The sequence below is a fragment of the Amblyomma americanum genome, chromosome 1 (genome assembly GCF_052857255.1).
Source record: "Amblyomma americanum isolate KBUSLIRL-KWMA chromosome 1, ASM5285725v1, whole genome shotgun sequence".
Lineage (NCBI taxonomy): Eukaryota > Metazoa > Arthropoda > Arachnida > Ixodida > Ixodidae > Amblyomma > Amblyomma americanum.
Genome location: NC_135497.1, coordinates 435,036,142 through 435,056,385, shown reverse-complemented (window position 1 = coordinate 435,056,385; position 20,244 = coordinate 435,036,142).

The following is a 20,244-nucleotide window of genomic DNA, read 5'->3' as shown; positions in this document are numbered from 1 at the left end:
CAGGTTGTCTTTTGTCTGTCTTCCTTGTGTGATAAAAGTGCACTATCGGTTTTTATACAAAGCAAAGCGCGTTGTCTTGTCCGCCTTTTTTGTGAATGTGTCTTATTTTGCGATAACGTTTGTACATAGAACTATGCACCAACTATCCCAGCAACATAACTTACTTCAATATTGAACCGCGCAACATTCCTTTGTCATCCTCAGAGATTCGCGGTTTCATGTAGGAAGGAACATTCCTCCAATGCGGCGTCCTTGGACGTCATCACGCTTGTACTTGCGAGATTGGCCTATGGCGGCGATACCTGTATTTGGTTCTTCCTATTTTCTACCTTACAAGAGCTTTGTTTTTCAGTAAGAGTGGCGTGTTTGTAATCAGGAGCTGGCATTCTATCAATACAAGCCAACTTAAATTTCTTCTCAGTGTTCCTTTAATTGGCATCTCCAGGGGATTTTAAAGCACTTTGAGTTTACTATCACATTGCACTTGTTGAATCTTGTCTCAGTTGCAAGAAATAATTCTGCAAAATAATGAAATGTCAACAACTAGAACACAAACAAAAGCTGGATTTTGACCACAAATCCATCGCTAAGTAAAGCTGCTCTGAACTGCCACAGGGTAAAATTGTGCCTAGGACTGCTCTGCAGGCATGTTTTCTGCTTCATATCATTCGGACGGAAAATTTCCCATTTCCGTGAGGTGTGCAGTGATGCGCATCCCCATGTTTCCAGTTTCTAGATTGTTTGCCTGCATTTATCAAGGCTGAGAGTTAAAAGCATTTCAAGCTTACAAAATAATTCTTGTAAGACCGACAATTGGGCTTTGATGCCCCCGCGCCCAGTGCTGAAGAAGGAGCAAAACACAGACGTAAGACAAGGCTGACAAAGTTCAGTTTGGCGCTCAGGAACGCTTGGCTACCGAGGTGCACTGTACTAGCAAAGATTGTGGCCATCGACACTTCTTGTTAGCACGGCGCACCCAGCCCCTCCACCAAGTGTAAAGACGCAAATCCAATAAGAAGTGTGGACGGCCACAATATTTGTTAGCACGGCGCGCCCCGGTAGCCAAGCGTTCCTGAGCGCCAAACTGAACTTTGTCAGCCTCGTCTTCTGTCTGTGTTTTTCTCCTTCCTCAGCACTGGGCGCTGGGGCATCAAAGTCCAATTGTCTGTCTTACATTCTAAATATGCGACACCTTCATACCTGGCTGCTGACCTCAGCAAGGTATCCGGGTTCAGTTGTGCAGCAGGAGCCATGCTAGTGGAATACTGCAAAGTATGTAAAGTGTTCACATTTTCCAGAAAAGACTAATGTACAAGGTAAATTAAAGGAGAACTTAAGAGGATATTCAAACATATTTATGTTACTATCACATTACACTTCTTGAGCCTGGTCAGATACCCGAGAAATAATTTTTCCAAATAAAGAACAAAGAAATAATAAAAAACAATTTACTAGAACACAAAAAACTTGATTTCAATCCATAGATCAAAATACGATGTTAAAGGGTTTGATTGGTAACTCTGGAGACTGGTGGCTGTCACACTCTGTAATGCACCAACTAGTTTTAAAAGAGTATAAGCAACTATCTTTTGGGTGTGTGTTTTTTTGCTTTCTAATGGGGCTTCAGGCATTAATATAGATGGATTACCTTGTGGTATTCTCCTATTCTCAACAGTCTAGCAAGGGAACAGCAGTTCACAATTGGTAGCGAGGCAAGGGAAGTGGTAAAGGAATACGTCCATTTAAGGCAGATATCTATAGTGACAACTGATCCGGATCATGAGGGAATAACGAGAAGGAGAAGATTGCGATGGAGCGCATATGGCAGGGTCTCTCAGGTCATGAATGGCAGTTCAATATCCGTCAAGAGAAAAGTGTACAACAGCTGTATCTTACCAGTACCCACCTATGGGGCAGAAACGTGGAGGCTAACGAAAAGGGTTCAGCTTAATTGAGGACAACGCAGTGAGCCATGAAAAGGAAGATTATAGGCGTAACGTTAAAGGAGTATAACACCCACCTTTTGGGTGCGCTATTTCTTGTTTGTAATTATGCGCAAGGCATTATTATACATGGAGTACCAGCTAGTGTTCTCGTACAACCGCTAAATAATTTATAATCGCATTTCTTTTTCGTCCAGTTTCGGTTTCAACACCTGAACGAGGACAGTGACGTCAACGTGTGCTTACACGTCACATGAAACATGAAAAACAGCAATATACTCGCTGCTTGCACATTCCTTGCAATTCCGGCAATTGAGGAAGGCTGATTTCAGCACTGCAGTAAATTAGAACAATGAAGCAGCGATTCTATGGACATTTTTCCATGGCTCTCATGAAGGAAAAGCCGTCTTTGACGTCGCAGCCATCGTTCGGCTGTTGAAACCGAAACTGCAACAGCTTGACAGAACAAAAACAATTATAATTTACCTGTCGTAGGCAAACATCACATAGTGATATTTGCATAGTAGCGTCTTCTGCATCATTGAAGAAAAGAAAACATGCCACCAAAATTAGGTGTCTATACTCCTTTAAGAAACCGGAAAGGAAGTGTGGTTGCGGGAACAAACGCGGGTTAATGACATCCTAGCCAAAATCAAGAGGAAAAAATTGGCTTGAGTGGGGCATGTAATGCAAAGGTAAAATAGTTGCTGGTCCTTAAGGGATTCCAAGAGAAAGAGAGCATATCAGGGGGTGGCAGAAGGTTTAGTGGGCGTATGAAATTACAAGGTTTTCAGGCATAAGGTTGGCGCAGCTGGCAAAAGACATGGTTAATTGGAGAGTCATGCGAGAGGCCGTCACCCTGCAGTGGATGTAATCAGGCTGATGATGATGATTTTCCCATGACTGCTAAATAATTTATAATCAAATTTCTTTCTCGCGCTGTTCCAGTTTCAAGAGCTTAATGGGGACTATGACGTCAAAGTGAGCTTATAGGTCACGCGAGGCATGAAAAACTGCAATATAATCGGTGCTGCTACATTTGTCATTTCGACTATTGAGGAAGGCTGGCTTCAGCACTGTAGTGAATTCAAACGATCAAGCAGCAATTATATCGCATTTTTTCCATGCTTCACGTTACATATAACCTCTCTGATGTCACAGTCTTCACTCGGCTGTTGTAACCGAGAGAGCATGACAAAAAAATTCGATTATAAATTATTTGTAGGTCCCAGGCAAACACCACATGATGATTCATTTATAGGAGTGCCTTCTGCATCATTGTAAAGAAAACATACCACCAAAATTAGGCATCTATACATATTTGAATAATCATTGGGCTTTTTCAAATTGCCGCGCTCGGAGAGCCTGTTCGCTGCCAGAAAATTCACTCCTGACAGCAAGGTGCATCATGCTCACATGAGCTGGTCGCCGCCAGAACCAGCCTGCTGGAAATCATGGCGCCAAGGCCGTCCATGGATCACAGAAGGCGAGTGCCCTCTGCTGCTTTGCATGCTGTTGCGTCTCATTGCTCGCATGCGTACGGTAGAAATCTGATCCTTGGTAGCAAAAGAAAGGACGTTAGTTTGAGGGCAGCCGCGGGCTCTTGCGCTCAGATGCATACATCGGCGGCGACAACACAAGTATATGTCCTTCAGTTCGTTGTGTGCTGTCATGAAGCCTGCATGTAAGCTTCGAGATATACTCAAAAGCATATGTGACGGGCAGTAGCACTCTTAAAATTTGCATTTGGCACCAAATTGGAGGGTTAATTGGACAGGGATATTTGGAATGATATGGGAGAGGCTTTTGCCCTGCAGTGGTTGCAGTGAGGCTGATGATGATGAGGAAGAGGAGGAGGAGGGAAAAACTGCGCATGCACTGCTCAAACAACATGCTGTAGTCTCAGATTATTCCATATTTGTTAACTACAGACTAATTACTTGGGCGCCAATGATCGACCCTGCCTATACTGACTCTCCTGTGGTAGTTGCAATTTCTGTTTGTGAGCTAATTCCTGTGGGTTGTAAGCAGAAAACAATAAGTATATGTTCCTATCAACTGTAGTCTCCCGCCCTCCAGCTGTTAATATTGCTGCCAGCAAGTAATGCGCGCATAATTTTGACAAGCGTGCATATCAGCTTGGTGAACATTTTTCTGAAGTTCGTGTACTGTACAAATTTAGCTGCACGTCTTGTATTAATGCTATCGCTTTTATTGCAGAGCTAGCACTCGAATGAAAGGCATTACAATCTGGCCTTGCATGTCGGCACCGCACTGTGTGCCCAGGCATGATGGTCCACACTGGGGAATTTTTCTTTTTAATGAGTCAAATGCAAGGTGAAGTATGCATACGGTATTTCTCAGGTATTTTAAGCACTTGTGGTAGAAGGCCCGAGAACCAAGCTTTATGGCAACGATCGAATCGGCACACACAAGTTTAAGCTTCATCTTCAGCTGTCAAATGAAAATGACCTCCGTAGAGAATGAAAATTTTTGACCAACAAGTTTAGCAGAGCACACATGCACGCTAGCCGGAAGCCACTACTTAAAGGGCCCCGACCACCCTCTGGCTGAAAATGTCCTCTACCAAGGTTGTTGTGAGGCATTGTGCCCGGAACACACAACCGCAAACAATTCTTTAATAAAAGACTCATTATATTGGAGTTACATATATGGCAAACAAGCTACTTTTCTATGCTCCTCTTTTTCCATTCCCTCTCAGAGGTTTTTCTCCCTTCCGCTTGCTCTAATAGCTTTAGTCCTCCATCCCTGCTTGTACTGTGTGGCTGCCCTTCCGTTTAAAAGAGTAGACAGCACCCCTCTTGTTTGAAAGTCAAGTGGGGAGCCTTCGGTGGCGTCCGCAATGGGCCTATTATGGGCGACAAGGCTCATCCAGTTGGATCAATGCTATTAACTTTTAATTTTTGACTGTTTGCTCTTTTCTAAATTATGTAAATAAGTTTGTTCAAAGTGCCTGTAAACCCGCCTTTTTGTGTTTTTCCCAAATGTCAAGCTTCCATCGTTCCTCAACCCTTCTCCGGCCCAAACACGCTACCCTGCATCGCAACAAGTGGTGGCAGCGGTGCGATGCTGCTACCCGACCCATAACTGGCCCCATTTCCTATTGTCTGACCTCAATGGATATCCAAGGCAGAGACCCGAAAACCCTCCAGCATTTCTTGGAAAGCAAACCTACACATGTGTGCATGTCTTCTGCGTGTTTGTCTTTTCTGTGTTTTTGGGTGCGTGACTGTCAACTGCGCTGAAACAATAAAAGCGCAGTAAGTGCGAGATGAATGAACATGAAGCAGTGTATAGTGTCGTTCAGAATATGTGCGAACACGGCTCAGCGTGGCCGCTCTCAGCGGAGCGCATCCGGCGCGGGCGCGCATCGAAACTAAGGGGCGCAGGCGCACAGCGGCCCGGAGGCGGTGATTCGTGTCGTCTGCTACAGTGCAGAAGTGCACAGGCACTGTGCTTGCATTGCAGTGGAGCGCACCAGACTGTGTGCCGATAGCGTCCGAGCCCACTGATATGGTGTCTCGGGAAAGCGCACTTCTCTCATTGCAGCGTGTTGTCTTTGCTTCGGCTTGCAACTCAGTGGCCTGTTTTCTCAGTGCCACGATGCCGGTTAAATTTATGTATTGGAAATTTAGAAGCCCTGCTATTGTTCGGTTATGCAGCTTACCAAAGCGACTGGGGCTTCTTGGGACGCCAATACGGCCCCTTATAATGACGACCATGGGGAGGGGGGTAACTTGCACTGACATCACGCATTAAACAGCTGCTTCGTGTTTGACTTCCACTCAAACGGGGTCTCCGCAGCTGAGATCGATCTCGGGTGCCCCGACACTGCAGTCGGGCGGTGTGCTTTGAGCCAGCGCGGCAAGGCTTCCTCAGAGCTTTACCGCACATGCAAGTGACGTGGATAATGGAGAACATCATTTTATGTGCGTCCTGTGTGAGGCGGATGAGATACTTTGCAGCAGCTGCTTATCTCTGTGCAGATCGATGAAATCCATGTCATTCTTCTTGGGCACAGTTCTCTCATAATAAGCCTTGCGCAAAAGTGTTCGCAGACTGCACCGCTCTACATCAAATTTTATTAAAAAGCTGATAAACATCATCAACAGTTGTAATGAGTTTGAAAAAAATCACAATAAGTTTAACTCATCACAAAATTTTTGTTTTATGGATATCATTGATTCCAGCATTAAGAAGGCTGTGCGACAATGCATTCGGAAGCTCAAGCGATCACTCACAGAACCCTATTCCTAGTGCGTTGTAATAGCCTTCCAGGCTGGTCGCTTTTTCTGGATCCGCTCTGATCCCCGATAACATAAAAAGCGAAGCCAGCGGTCACCGAAACTTAGGTTGCGGATCGGCGCGTGGGTACCGCATTTCAATGGATGATGAAATGCAAGTATGCCCAAGGGCTGTGCAATGTGCGTGCACGTTAAAGACCCCTCGTGAATAATAATTATCAGAGGCCCTATCAGCGTCTCACGTGACCCGATTCCCTTTGGTAAGCCGCTTAACGAAGAATATCAGGGCTTATAAATTTCCAGAAATACATATATTTAACCAGCATCGTGGCACTGAGAAAACAGGCCACCGAGTTGCAAGCCGAAGCTAAGACAACGCGCTGCAATGAGAGAAGTGCGCTGTCTCGCAAAGCCGTATCGGTGGGCTCGCTGCACGGCTCTCTATTGCTGAAGGCAGCCTGGCTGCTCCCCAAAACCATAAATATTTTAGACAACAACGCGAGGAGGCAACACGAAAAATGAAAATTTGACCTGACATCAAGCACACAATACGTGATAGAACAAAAAATAGCACGATGATTCCATTCCACATGCGGTTCTCTAGTGTCCTGCGCAATCTTTCACAATTTCAGCATTTCAGCAATATGTCTATACTACAATACAAAGATCCGCTACAAGGCACTCTGTTGCTGAAGGGAGCCTGGCTGCTTCCCGCAACCATAAATATTTGACACACACAGAGAGAGACACCTGTCTGGCTCTGACGTATGCTGCTATATAATGTACATATTGCGACTGGTAAGCGTGCGAGTGGCACTAGCAGAGGCATCCGCAGTAATACTTCGCTCAGTATATGTATGTATCTGTGCAACTGTAGTTGCTGGCTCGGACTTTTCAAAGTCCATCGCAGTGATTTTTCTGTTCGACATCCTCTGGATAAGCTCCGCTTTTGTTACTGGAACACAAGAAATGAGAGATAAAATAATGAAGGCGACAGCAAACACAGGGCAAGCTACGAAAATGGATCAGTTATTGTGTCGCGTTCTTTGCTTTCCAAAAACCATATGATGCGAAAAATTAGCAGATCTGAAAACAGCCGGTTTCTCCCTGCCTCATACAATTACATGAATTCATTAAAAAAATCACGAAATATTATTTCGCTCAGAGTGACGCTTACGTCGAGACCTGCTACAACGCGACCACGCAGTTTTTCCCTTCTTTGGGAAGCGTGCGCGGGGCTGCTGTGTGCACGGATCGCAAGCACAGAGGAAGTGGTATCTTAAGCGTTCTGAAAGTGCTCGCAACCGTCAAAAAAGCATGTGCATCGACTTTATGTAAAACGCCACCAAGCTTTGTTAAAACATTAGGCTAGACTGTACATGCATCACACGTTTGGCACTTCTGAAATCTGATCACGTAGCGAAAAAACTGCAAAACTCACCTCCAAGTTCCTTTACTTGGGCGGAATGGAATGCCTTCTCATCTTTTTTTCCGCCGCGCCAGTAGACGTCTTTTTTCGTCAGGTCGCTAACGCCAGTCGGTGAGGCATCACGGAAAGGCGTAGCACAAACGAAACAAGGACGACATAGAGACGTGTACGATAGCTTTTGCGCCGTCGGTCGAAGTATTTCACGTACGCATAGCTCGCCGCAGCTGACGAACTCATAGTGGAAGTGTCACATGTTGCTGCAAAACACACAATCTAATAACTGTAACAACCACACACTCCGACACAGTGCTGAGTGATGACGCAAACGTTGGACGCAAACGACCGAAGACTTGGATTGGCTTGGCGACGCCGACCGCACAGGGCGCTGCATATGATGATGATGGTGACCTTTTCGTTACAAACCAGAATAAATACGTTTTATTCGTTCAGTTTCGTCAGTTTATTTCCTGCGGCAGAACTTGCGTATCCGACCGTGATCTCTATAGCGCTGCATGTCGCAGCCTCCTCGTGCAGCGCATCCGGCCATGCAGTTGACTGCTGATTGACAGCATGTAGTAGCAGGCGACGCGGGGCTCTACACACCATGAAATACTTATATTTGAAAAGTTACAAATACTATATTGAAGGGGAAATAGTCATGAGGGCCGTGCCAAGCCATGCCACAGAGCGTTGGTCCAAGATAAGCAGAACCAACTAGCCCGTCAATTCGCTCTTGCACCTGTGACTGCCCATGGTGTCTGAATAGGGTGACTTATTGTAACTCTATGGGCTCTATCATGTATGAGCTTTATGGTAACGTTGTAACCTAGATGTCTGTAGTGTTCTGCTATTTTTGATCGCCACTGCATTACACAAAGTAGTCGCTATGTGACAAATCACCTTCGGTTTCAAATCTGGAAGCTATAGTGGAGCGCGGTGCCTGATTGTGCCTTGCGCTTTTTACTTAGTGCTTTAAGCAGAAAGTTTTGTGTGGCTTACGACAAACAGGAAGCACCTATAAAGTCTGGGCCTAGCCGTCAGACGACGCTAGAACATTTTCAGTTTCGGTTTCGAAATATAAAAGCTCCTGTTCCGCGGCTCTTGATCGTAAATAACTCTAGGCCCTTCCCCTTTCTCTACGCTGTAAACAGCAACTTCTGTGTTATCTACGATAAAATAAACACTTATTTTGGAACGCCCCTAAATGCAGCAAGTGCTTGAAAAGACTGTAATTGCTGCAAAAAAAAGTATTTTCTGGCCCGGTACGTGGTATATACAACAAGTACTATATTGCCACTGACCAGCAATCAGCGACTTAGGACCAGCAGAGGGGGAAATATAGATTGCTGGATAGGTAAACTGATGCACTGAAATGATATATGCTAAGAAAACAGAAGAGTGCAAGGTATGAGGATGAAGAGGCTCTCAAAAATAAACTGCTAGTGTGCGCTAGAACACAGAACTGGGTAGCACAACCGCGTCCTCCATCGATGTGATCGAGTTCTATAAGTATAGTTTCGCAGTGCTCTCTGGCACCACCGCTGTCACGTCCGGGTCATAATGGCAGCGGGTAAATGTTTGGGCTATGCTCGAGACAATTAGTTATAGCCAGGGACTCCTGAACTTGTTTTAGTGAGAGGGCAGGACTTGCAGCCTATTTTGTAATTTATTTATTTAATGCTCATTTCCATAATAAATTATATATATATATATATATATATATATATATATATATATATATATATATATATATATATATATATATATATATATATATATATATATACGAACGTAGGTTGCCTTGGCTCCGCAGAATAAAGATTTAAGAGAAGTGGGCACTTCTACAAAGACACATTTATTTATCAACGTTTCGACCGCGGTGCGGTCTTCTTCAGGACTGTAGTGGTCTCGCGTCAGATGGACGTCTTAAGTTTGTGAGCTGAGGAGGGAGAAAGGAGTGTAACAAGCCAATTGCAACAACAGTTCAAAAAATTGAAAAAATAAAAAATAAAGACGGGGCTGTGGGAGCAGACAGGGACCATATTGGGGGAGGAAGCAAAAAGAAATAAAAATAAAAGAAAAAAGGAGGAAAACTAGTATAGTAAGGAAGGATGGGTACAAAAGGAGATGGCGAAACGAGAGAAAGGGAGAGGAAGACGGTGCGGGGGACATGGGCAGCGCGGCAACCACAGGGGTACGAAAGCAAAACGTGCAAACAAAACACACAAACAAAATGCACAAACACAAGGGCCGCCGCTGCAGATGCGTGGCCAAAGAGGAGCCGCTGCGCAAATGACACTGGCAGCGACGAACAGGCCAAACGAGGCGCCTTTTGGGGGTCTCACTAATTTCCGGTGAGCCGAGGGCTATAACGTTAAGGAAGGAGTGGGCTACGTTAACGAGCACATGTGTAAGAACTTACTCACAGGGTCTGGGTTTCACTGAACGGTGCACCCCTTTCCCTGGGCGGATCGTTGAACCGACCTCGCCGGGAATACTTGTTTGTATAGGGGAGGAGGGCTGGGCTAGCTGTGTACAAAGATTTCAAATTGTAGGAAAATGTAAGGAAAGAACGTCAAAAGGTTATCAATACTGCACGAGGCAGGATAGTGTAAGTAAAGAGGGGTATGATTGCCTGGGATATACACTAGGAGTTATAAAAGGTATATCTGAGTTAGCCAACTAACGAGAAGTGTAGTATTATTTTGTTTGGAGGTCGTGAATAAAAGAAAGGGTATTAGGCTTTTTGTTAAGACCTTCTTGAATAGTATTAAACTTGTGGATAAAATAGGATTCACGTTGTTCACGTTCTCGCCTGTTTTTGAAGCCCTCTTGAATAATTGTTACTTTTAGTTGGTCAAATGGGTGTCCTTCTGCGTTTACATGCTTGGATAGGGGAAGGTTTCGGAGAGACTTGGTGTGCGCGCGCTGATTGTTAAATCGAATGCGGAATGCAGTTTTTGTCTGTCCAATGTATTGCTGGTTACACACAGTGCATTCAAGAAGGTTAATAATGTTTGATGAGTCGCAGTCAAAGTTACCGTTGATTGAATGCTGGAAAACTGAACTCGTACTAGTTGCGGAACACGTAGTCTGCGTGTGCTTGCAAACTTTGCAGCGATCTTTAACACAGGGCTGGCATTCATATTTTGGGGTGTTGTGTTCCTTGGAGTGGACTAGATGGTTCTGAATGTTTTTGGCACGCCTGTAAATCACGCGGGGTGCGCATGTAAATATTTTCGATAGTCGTTGTCTTTGCTGGAGAATATTAAAGTGCTTATTAAGAATTCTGTTTATGTTCGGTGCGTTACTGTTAAATGTGAGAATAAGGTTTGTAGTGTAATCATTTCGGTTATCTATTCGGTGCCCCTGGAGTATTTGACTACGGTTAAGATTTGAAGCTCTGCTTATGGCATCATCAATAAGCGAACGTGGATAGCGCTGTGTTAAGAGCACGTTGCGCATGTGTTCGGAGTTTTCATAAAAGTCTAGGTCGTTAGAGCAGATTCTTCGAAAACGATGGGCCTGCGAATGAGGGATGCTGGTTTTGCAGTGACGGGGATGGGCGCGTTGAAAATGTAGATATTTTTGTGCGTCGGTTGGTTTTCTATAAACGGTTGTACGAACTTACCCCTTGTCCACCAGAATGTCAACATCAAGAAAATTGATTTGACTGGCTGAGTAGGTGTGCGTAAACTTTACGTTTGGGTGTACGGAGTTGAAACTGTCAATGAAATGGATACGTTGTTGTTCTGTGTTTGTCCATATTATAAAAATTTCATCCAAATAGCGCTTGTAAAAGTACGGCTGAATTGTACAAGAAGAAAGTAATTTTGACTCTATATGATGCATGAAGATATTGGCATAATTTGGGGCCATTCTTGTTCCCATAGCGGTGCCACTTACTTGCAGATAATATTGAAGATCAAATTCGAAGCTATGTTATTCTAACGCAATTTTGGTTAGTCTCCTAACACGTTTGGGCTTGGAGATTCCTGAGGTGTCTGCTGTTCATAAGATTCTAAAAGGGCTGCAATGCCGTCGGCATAGGGAATGTTTGTGTATAAGGATGTTAGATCCATGGTCACAAGAAAGACTCCTTCTGGTAATGTCATATTGTCTATCTGGCGGAGAAAGTGGTTTGTATCTTTGAATTAGGATGGATGTGTGGCTGGAATGTGGCTAATTAGAGTGTCAATGTACTTTGATATTGGTTCTGTGATAGTGCCCATTCCTGAAATTATTGTCCGTCCAGGAATACCGGCTTTATGTAATTTATTGAGCATGTAGAAACGCCCAGGAGAAGGATGGGTAGCCGTGAGTGTCTTGGATAGTTTCGAGATTTGATTGTGTTTTGTGAGTTCGAGGAAAATGTCAGATATAGCTTTTGAGTGCTCGTCGGTGGGGTCGCCATACAGTTGTTTATAAAAATGGTTGTCAGAAAGCTGTCTGATGCCTTCTGCTATATAGTCATCCCTGTTGAAGATAACTATGCATCCGCCCTTATCAGCTGGCTTTATGATGATGTCGGTATGGTTGCTGAGCGCCTCTAGAGCTGATAAGGACGGAGGCATTGTTATCTTGAACAGGGATGACTATATAGCAGAAGGCATCCGACAGCTTTCTGGCAACCATTTTCATAAACAATGCATGGCGACCCCACCGACGAGCACTCAAAAGCTATATCTGACATTTTCCTCGACCTCACAAAACACAATGAAATCTCCCCGAAACTATGCAAGGCACTCACGGCTACCCATCCTTCTCCTGGGCGTTTCTACATGCTCCCTAAATTACATAAAGCCGGTATTCCTGGACGGCCAATAATTGCAGGAATCGGCACCATCACAGAACCAATATCAAAGTACATTGACACTCTAATTAGCCACATTCCAGCCACACATCCATCCTACACCAAAGATACAAACCACTTTCTCCGCCAGATAGACAATATAGCATTGCCAGAAGGAGCCTTTCTTGTGAGCATGGGTTTAACATCCTTATACACAAACATTCCCCATGCCGACAGCATTGCAGCCCTTTTAGAATCTTATGAACAGCAGAGACCTCATGAATCTCCAAGCCCAAACGTGTTAGGACACTAGCCAGAATTGTGTTAGAATAACATAGCTTCGAATTTGATCTTCAATATGATCTGCAAGTAAGTGGCACCGCTATGGGAACAAGAATGGCCCCAAATTATGCCAATATCTTCATGCATCATATGAGTCAAAATTTTTTTCTTCTTGTCCAATTCAGCCGTACTTTTACAAGCGCTATTTGGATGATATTTTTATAATATGGACAAACACAGAACAACAACTTATCCATTCATTGACAGTTTCAACTCCGTACACCCAAACATAAAGTTTACGCACACCTACTCAGCCAGTAAAATCAATTTTCTTGATGTTGACATTCTGGTGGACAAGGGCTCAGTTCGTACAATCGTTTATAGAAAACCAACCGACTCACAAAAATATCTACATTTTCAAAGCGCCCATCCCCGTCACTGCAAAACCAGCATCCCTTATTCGCAGGCCCATCGTTTTCGAAGAATCTGCTCTAACGACTTAGACATTTATGAAAACTCCGAACACATGCGCAACGTGCTCTTAACACAGCGCTATACACGTTCCCTTATTGATGACGCCATAAGCAGAGCTTCAAATCTTAACCGTAGTCAAATACTCCAGGGGCACCGAATAGATGACCGAAATGATTACACTACAAACCTTATTCTTACATTTAACAGTAACGCACCGAACATAAACAGAATTCTTAATAAGCACTTTAATATTCTCCAGCAAAGACAACGACTATCGAAAATGTTTACTTGCGCACCCCGCGTGATTTACAGGCGTGCCAAAAACATTCAGAACCATCTAGTCCACTCCAAGGAACACAAAACCCCAAAATATGGATGCCAGCCCTGTGGTAAAGGTCGCTGCAAAGTTTGAAAGCACATGCAGACTACTTGTTCTGCAACTAGTACGAGGTCAGTTTTCCAGCATTCAATCAACGGTAACTTTGACTGAGACTCATCAATCATTATTAACCTTCTTGAATGCACTGTGTGTAACCAGCAATACATTGGACAAACAAACACTGCATTCCGCATTCGATTTAACAATCACCGCGCACACGCCAAGTCTCTCCCAAACCTTCCCCTATCAAAGCATGTAAACGCAGAAGGACACACATTTGACCAACTAAAAGTAACAATTATTCAAGAGGGCTTCAAAAACAGGCGAGAACGTGAACAACGTGAATCCTATTTTATCCACAAGTTTAATACTATTCAAGGTCTCAACGAATAGCCTGGTACCCTTTCTTTTATTCACGACCTTCAAACAAAATAATACTACACTTCTCGTTAATTGGCTAACTCAGATATACCTTTTATAACTCCTAATGTATATCCCAGGCAATCATACCCCTCCTTACTTACACTATCCTGCCTCGTGCAGTATTGATAAGCTTTTGACGTTCTTTCCTTACATTTTCCGACAATTTGAAATCTTTGTACACAGCTAGCCCAGCCCTCCTCCCGTACAAACAAGTATTCCCGGCGAGGTCGGTTCAACGACCCGCCCAGGGAGAGGGGTGCACCGTTCAGTGAAACCCAGACCCCTTGAGTAAGTTCTTACACATGTGCTCGTTAACGTAGCCCACTCCTTCCTTTACGTTCTAGCCCTCGGCTCCCCGGAAATTAGTGAGACACCCAAAAGGCGCCTGGTTTGGCCTGTTCATCGCTGCCAGTGTCATTTGCGCAGCGGCTCCTCTTTGGCCACGCATCTGCAGAGGCGCCCTTTGTGTTTGTGCATTTTGTTTGTGTGTTTTGTTTGCACGTTTTGCTTTCGTACCCCTGTCGTTGCCGCGCTGCCCATGTCCCCCGCACCGTCTTCCTCTCCCTTTCTCTCGTTTCGCCATCTCCTTTTGTACCCCATCCTTCCTTACTATACTAGTTTTCCTCATTTTTTCTTTTATTTCTATTTCTTTTTGCTTCCTCCCCCAATATTGTTCCTGTCAGCTCCCCGCAGCCCCATCTTTATTTTTTATTTTTTCAATTTTTTGAACTGTTGTTGCTATTTGCTTGTTACACTCCTTTCTCCCTCCTCTTCAGCTCACAAACTTAAGACGTCCATCTGACGCGAGACCACTACAGTCCTGAAGAAGACCGCACCCCGGTCGAAACGTTGATAAATAAATGTGTCTTTGTAGAAGTGCCCACTTCTCTTAAATACATATTTTTATATAATTATATATATTTTTTTTTCAATGTTGAAAGCTTGATGCAAAGTATCATGTCGCGGTGACGACACTCCAGCCGTCAGGAAGAGAACGAAAATTAAGGCTTCCAAAATTAACTGTTTAAGGGGCTGAGTCACTCCCACTAAGAACGGAATTACTCGGCGGCGGCGATAGGCTCAATTAAGCGTGCTCGGCGGTCATCGACCTGAATGCCATGCAGTTCTTGGTCGTGCTGAATTTAAAGCTGGCAAGGAACCTTCGAGATAAACCACCAAAAGCAACAAGAATCTGGAAAAAAGTGGAATCATTTGCACGTGGCCATGATCAATGGCTATGCGTCTGGTCGCACCTCGCATTGCAAAACAAAATGATGAAGCCGCGTAACGGGGGTTGTGAGTGCGAACGAACAAGCGGTGCAAAGATTCATGGCAATATAAAAGTAATTGAAATGAGGAGCTTAATTTATAGGTAGGAAGCTGTACGCACGAGGAGTGATCAATTCCATTTAGAAAGTCTGTGCATAGTTTGTTTAAATTCTGCTAATCATGATCATGTGTACACAGTCAGGTCGATATATAGTCGATCGAATTCTGTAGGGAAATGACCGGTTTAGGTTACTCATATAAGAAATGCTTTACAACTGGCTACTAAGCCAAGCAGTTCATGCAGCCCCACTGTGCTTTGAATTAAAAGAGTCATAGAACTGGTGTGTTTCAATTTTCAGAAATCTGATCCAAGTAGAAGCAAATGAAGACTGGGGGGGGGGGGGCGGGGGGCGGCGCTGCCTAATCTAGAAAAATGTGGGGGGGGCGACCTTCGCCTTTGCCCTCCACGCCACCCCCCTCCTGTTCCGGGGTTCCTGAGTATAGCCCACCTGAACTCGGGTAGGCGGCCGTATATATACGTGATCGGCCCTCTGGAGAGGGTATATCTCGCATATTGTATATCTGATATTTGTCGCAAAGCCGATGTCTATTGGTAAACAAGTTTAAAACGTCTGAGGTGTTCTGAGAGATGTTCGATCCGACGAAGCATTCGGTCATGAAAGATCTTTGAAGGCAGTTCGCAGTGTTTCGGATTCTTTTTTTTCGAATATATAGCTTTCGTCGAACAATAGTAACTTTTTGGAATTCTTTTATTCACATATCTCGAATAAACCCTTCATTTCTGCAAGAAAAAAACAGTGAACGAGGTTCATGAAAGTCCCCTCTCAGCCTAAACAGACAAATAATTAAGGTAATTGAGAAGTTGCGAAGTACGATTGTTAGACGTGCGCAGCAACCAAAGGAACGAGAGGTGCATGCGACATGCTAAATTAATGCTTTGACTAGAAGAAACAGACTCGACGTGTAGAGTTTCGAGGAAAAAGGGCACGCGCAATTAGATGCTGCCTGCGGAAATCGTCTTTCACTGCAGCTCCACGAATTTTCACGGAAAGCTGCGTTTCTTGTATATATTGAATTCAAGTCTGCATTCATTTCTTTCAGCGTGGGTTGTCTACAGTGCTTTAGAAACATTTAGCAGATTGACAGCAGGAGTGATTTCCAATCGCCTCTATCCTTGTTTTCACGGGTCTGGACAAGTAAGCGGGAATGGTACTTACGTGCAGCAAGCAATATGCGTCCAGAGGCTTCTGAATGTGCTTCCGCTTTTGGAACATAATGTCACGAACTTCGCAGACGCATGCAAGGCATTTATAGTAGCTCTGTTGTCGGGCAAAACCTTGAACCGTTTTCCCTATAGCTTTAGCCGACAAGGATAACCTGACTGTGATAACGACTGCAGATTCATGTTCCTCTGACTTGAAGTAAAGATTTGGAACGTTGCAGCTGTGCATTTTTGTATCGTTACAAGTACAATCCTCGATGCGTCACTGACAACAGGCTTTCGCGAAACAAATCAATGAAATAAACTCAAAAAGAACTCTCAGCCAGGGCAACTTTTTGTTACAATGGCAGTCACAAAATCATTGTGTGTCGTCTGCTAGCGGTTCATCTCAAAGCGCTGCATTGCGGTGGATGCGGGCTAGGTGGCGTGAGCCGCCGTCCAATTTCAAGGCTTCGGTCTTGTTCATTCATCCATCTATTTATCCAGTCATGCATCCAGCCAATCAAGCTGATCCAACTTTGCAAAGCGTGTATGGCGTGTCTTCTACAGTCAGTGGGTCAGCAGTGGCCAAAAAGCCCTTTACATCACGTCGCCTTGAGCTAGAACAGCCAACCTACGATTCCAAAGCGTCGCAAGGTGTACTTGGCTAACGAAAGCAGCGCAGCGGCCACTCACGTCGAGCGAGGCTGCTGAAACGACGCCTTCGACGTCTGCTAACTGGAACCGAACTTGTCTCCTGCTCCGCTCGCGTTTCATGTAGCTCTAGTGCCGCGTAGCCTAGCAGTGAATCCAACTTTGGGGCTGTGCCGTTGGCGGACGCCACAGGCAAAACTGGCAGCAGCGGTGAATGCTGTCAGTTGTACGACAGCAGAGACGACAACACCAGAGGGGCCCACCATGGTTTTCTGTCGCACACGGACTAGGTGGAACCGCAGATAGATGCCACAAGCGAGGGTGACTGCAGCAGCAGCAGTGATGAGTGCGGTGACCCGGACGACGGATCAGATGAGGGTGCTGGTGGACCGCACGGTGGTGCTGTGCCACAGTTTAACGGTGCAGTGCGTCTTGCTCAATGTGTATTGGACTTATGGCGCCAGAAACATTACCTGGCTCGTGGACGACATTGGCTGAGGCAGTTGTTCTGATAATGGCCTTTGTTGTCGCTAACGGGCTAATTTGGGCAGCGCTTGATGCCTTGTTCGGGTACCGGTCGGGCCTACCGCACTCAGATTACCTCTTCAGAACGTTTTGAGCGCCAAAATGTGCAAGCTTCGTTCAAAGCCATTTTTACTTCGAAGTGTGCATGTCTCCCCTCTAGGCCAGCAAAGACAGTCAGAAGCTTGCTTGCAAAGCGTGCAGAACACAACCATAAGTGTACATTTTTAAGAAAAGAGGCTGTTTTTTTGTGATAATGAACCTCAGGGTACAGCTTTGCCTTCTCACGGACAAAGAATTTTCTGCTGAACACCGCTTTGTTGCTACTTCAAGAAGCGCACCTAACATATCACGTTTTCAAGGAGTACTTGTAGCTAGGCTTATTGGTGCAAATTCAGGAAAGGCACAGGAGCGCAAAGTATGGACAAAGGTGAAGTGATTTTGACATGCCAGCATATTTACCTTTATGCAGGGGGAAAGACCGCAAACATTCACGCATTTATGGACAACAGCTATTCTCGGGTACAACTTAAAAACACTTGGCTTTTCCCCGTCAAAGGACCCCCTTCCAGCCAGTGGCGTCGGCCGATTCTCATGACCCTGTTGATGTGACCAAGCAGGGAGTGGCAGACGAAAGGGGGTAATCCCTTCCCACTGTGTCCATAGATAGACACCTCTCTTCATTGCGAACTGCCTGCAAGGTTGAGCACTACGATATTCTTAACTTAGCACCGGTGCTGTGTGATGAGCATGTGATGCTTCGTGCTTGTCAGGGCATCCATATTCCAGCACAGTGCAAATCGCAGGTCCCGCTTTTGTGCTTCTCTTCAGCGAATAATTGACCACTCAAATCTGATGCTTCCACTTGTAGAGTAACACTCATCTCATGCTAGTATCATTGTCTGCCTAAGCTAAGTTCTGAGCTACTTTTGCTGCATATCACCGCAAGTTACTTAGAACTTGTAGTTGATAGCATGGTAGCGGATAAGCCACTCCTATATGAAACAGGCTGGCAGATGCAAACAGCCACCCTGAAACATTCTATCAGAGATACTACCGGGGTACTGTGCAAACCTGAAGAAAGAAATGAGAGATGGGAGATGGCGGTAATTTGTTTTGGCATCTGCTCGTAGTTCCCGGCCTTCTGGTGGCACTTAGTAGTTGTGGTAGTTATGGCTACCCTTTTGAGGTCATTAGCAATGCCGGCAGTCAGGGTGAGCTTGTCAAGGCCCACTCTGTGCGGATTACTAATCCCCAGGAGAATTGTTAGCATACTCTTCACAGCATTTTGAACTTGTTGCAGCCCATGTAGCCCATTGTTTACGTCCATAAAAAAGATAGGTAGTCGCTCACATACCGCAATATCCTGTTATGAAAGCTTTCCAACGCAGTTTGTAAGGTCCTCTTTTTATAGCTAAGAAAAATCTTGTTCACAATACATGAGACACTGGTAGATACTGGCTTGTTGTATGTACAGTTACGATTCCCATGTAACAATGGTGGAATGCAAAATACAAATGAAAGGTGAGAAGCTCCAATAATGCCCTCAACAGAAATATAGCACTTGACTTTAAAGGCAAATTCATCATTGTTCCTTTTTAGAATGAAACAACTAACTCATCTAGCTATCCATGTTATCGTGATTGTTGCCTCTGACACTTGCAGGTAATGAACAAATATGTTGAACAATGATCGGTATGTTAGCATAAAGTTAAAAACATGCCATTATGTAACATGTGTGCACAGGCCCCTTCCTCTCTCCTGCATATTTTGTGCTTCAGAGTTCTGGCCATAATTCTGCCGTACTGCTATCATTTTTCTGAGACTGTAATATAGAAACCTTAATTGTACACCGGTCAATGTATTTGTTGTAACCCACAGCTGACTGAAATGCCAGTAAACAACCCTAACAAACTTGGGATAAATTGTATATGACTTGCATTAAAAGGTATCTTAAAACTGTTCTTATTTTTAACCAAGGCATTTTTGGTGTAAACTGTCTTTGCAACCTCTGTTCTACGTGACCAACCAATTCAGTTCATGACAGCTCACCAGTAACTTTTTTTTGTCAGTGTGTGAACACCAAAGGCGCAGTGTTAGGTAGTATGTTTAAATGGACACTGAAGGCAAATTCCAGTTGCTATGTATCAACAGATTTCTGCATTCCTATTACGAAGTGGTCACTTTCATTAAAAACTTTTTAAGCTGGTAAAGGTAAAAAAATTGAATACAGGTATCACCACCACCAGCCCTTTTCTCAAGGAAATTGTGGTTGTGACAAGACTGGTTTCCCACCATTCACTTTATAGCCGGGATGACAGAGCATTTCTCAGTCTAGATATGAATTTGAATGAAGTAGCGAGAACAAAAAAGTCATTTTTAAATCCAGTTTTTCTAACAATAAATATATAAGTTGCTGCTGAAGGAGTAACAGAATGGCTAGAAAGGGCCGTACAACACATTTTTACTAAGAACAGAAATTGCGTGGACATGTCCTTAGTGTCCCTTTGAGAAGCAGTGCGTATTTTCTTTTGTGTTTTGTGCAAACTATATTTGAATACAACACAAGAAAGAAGTGGCAAATGCTTCT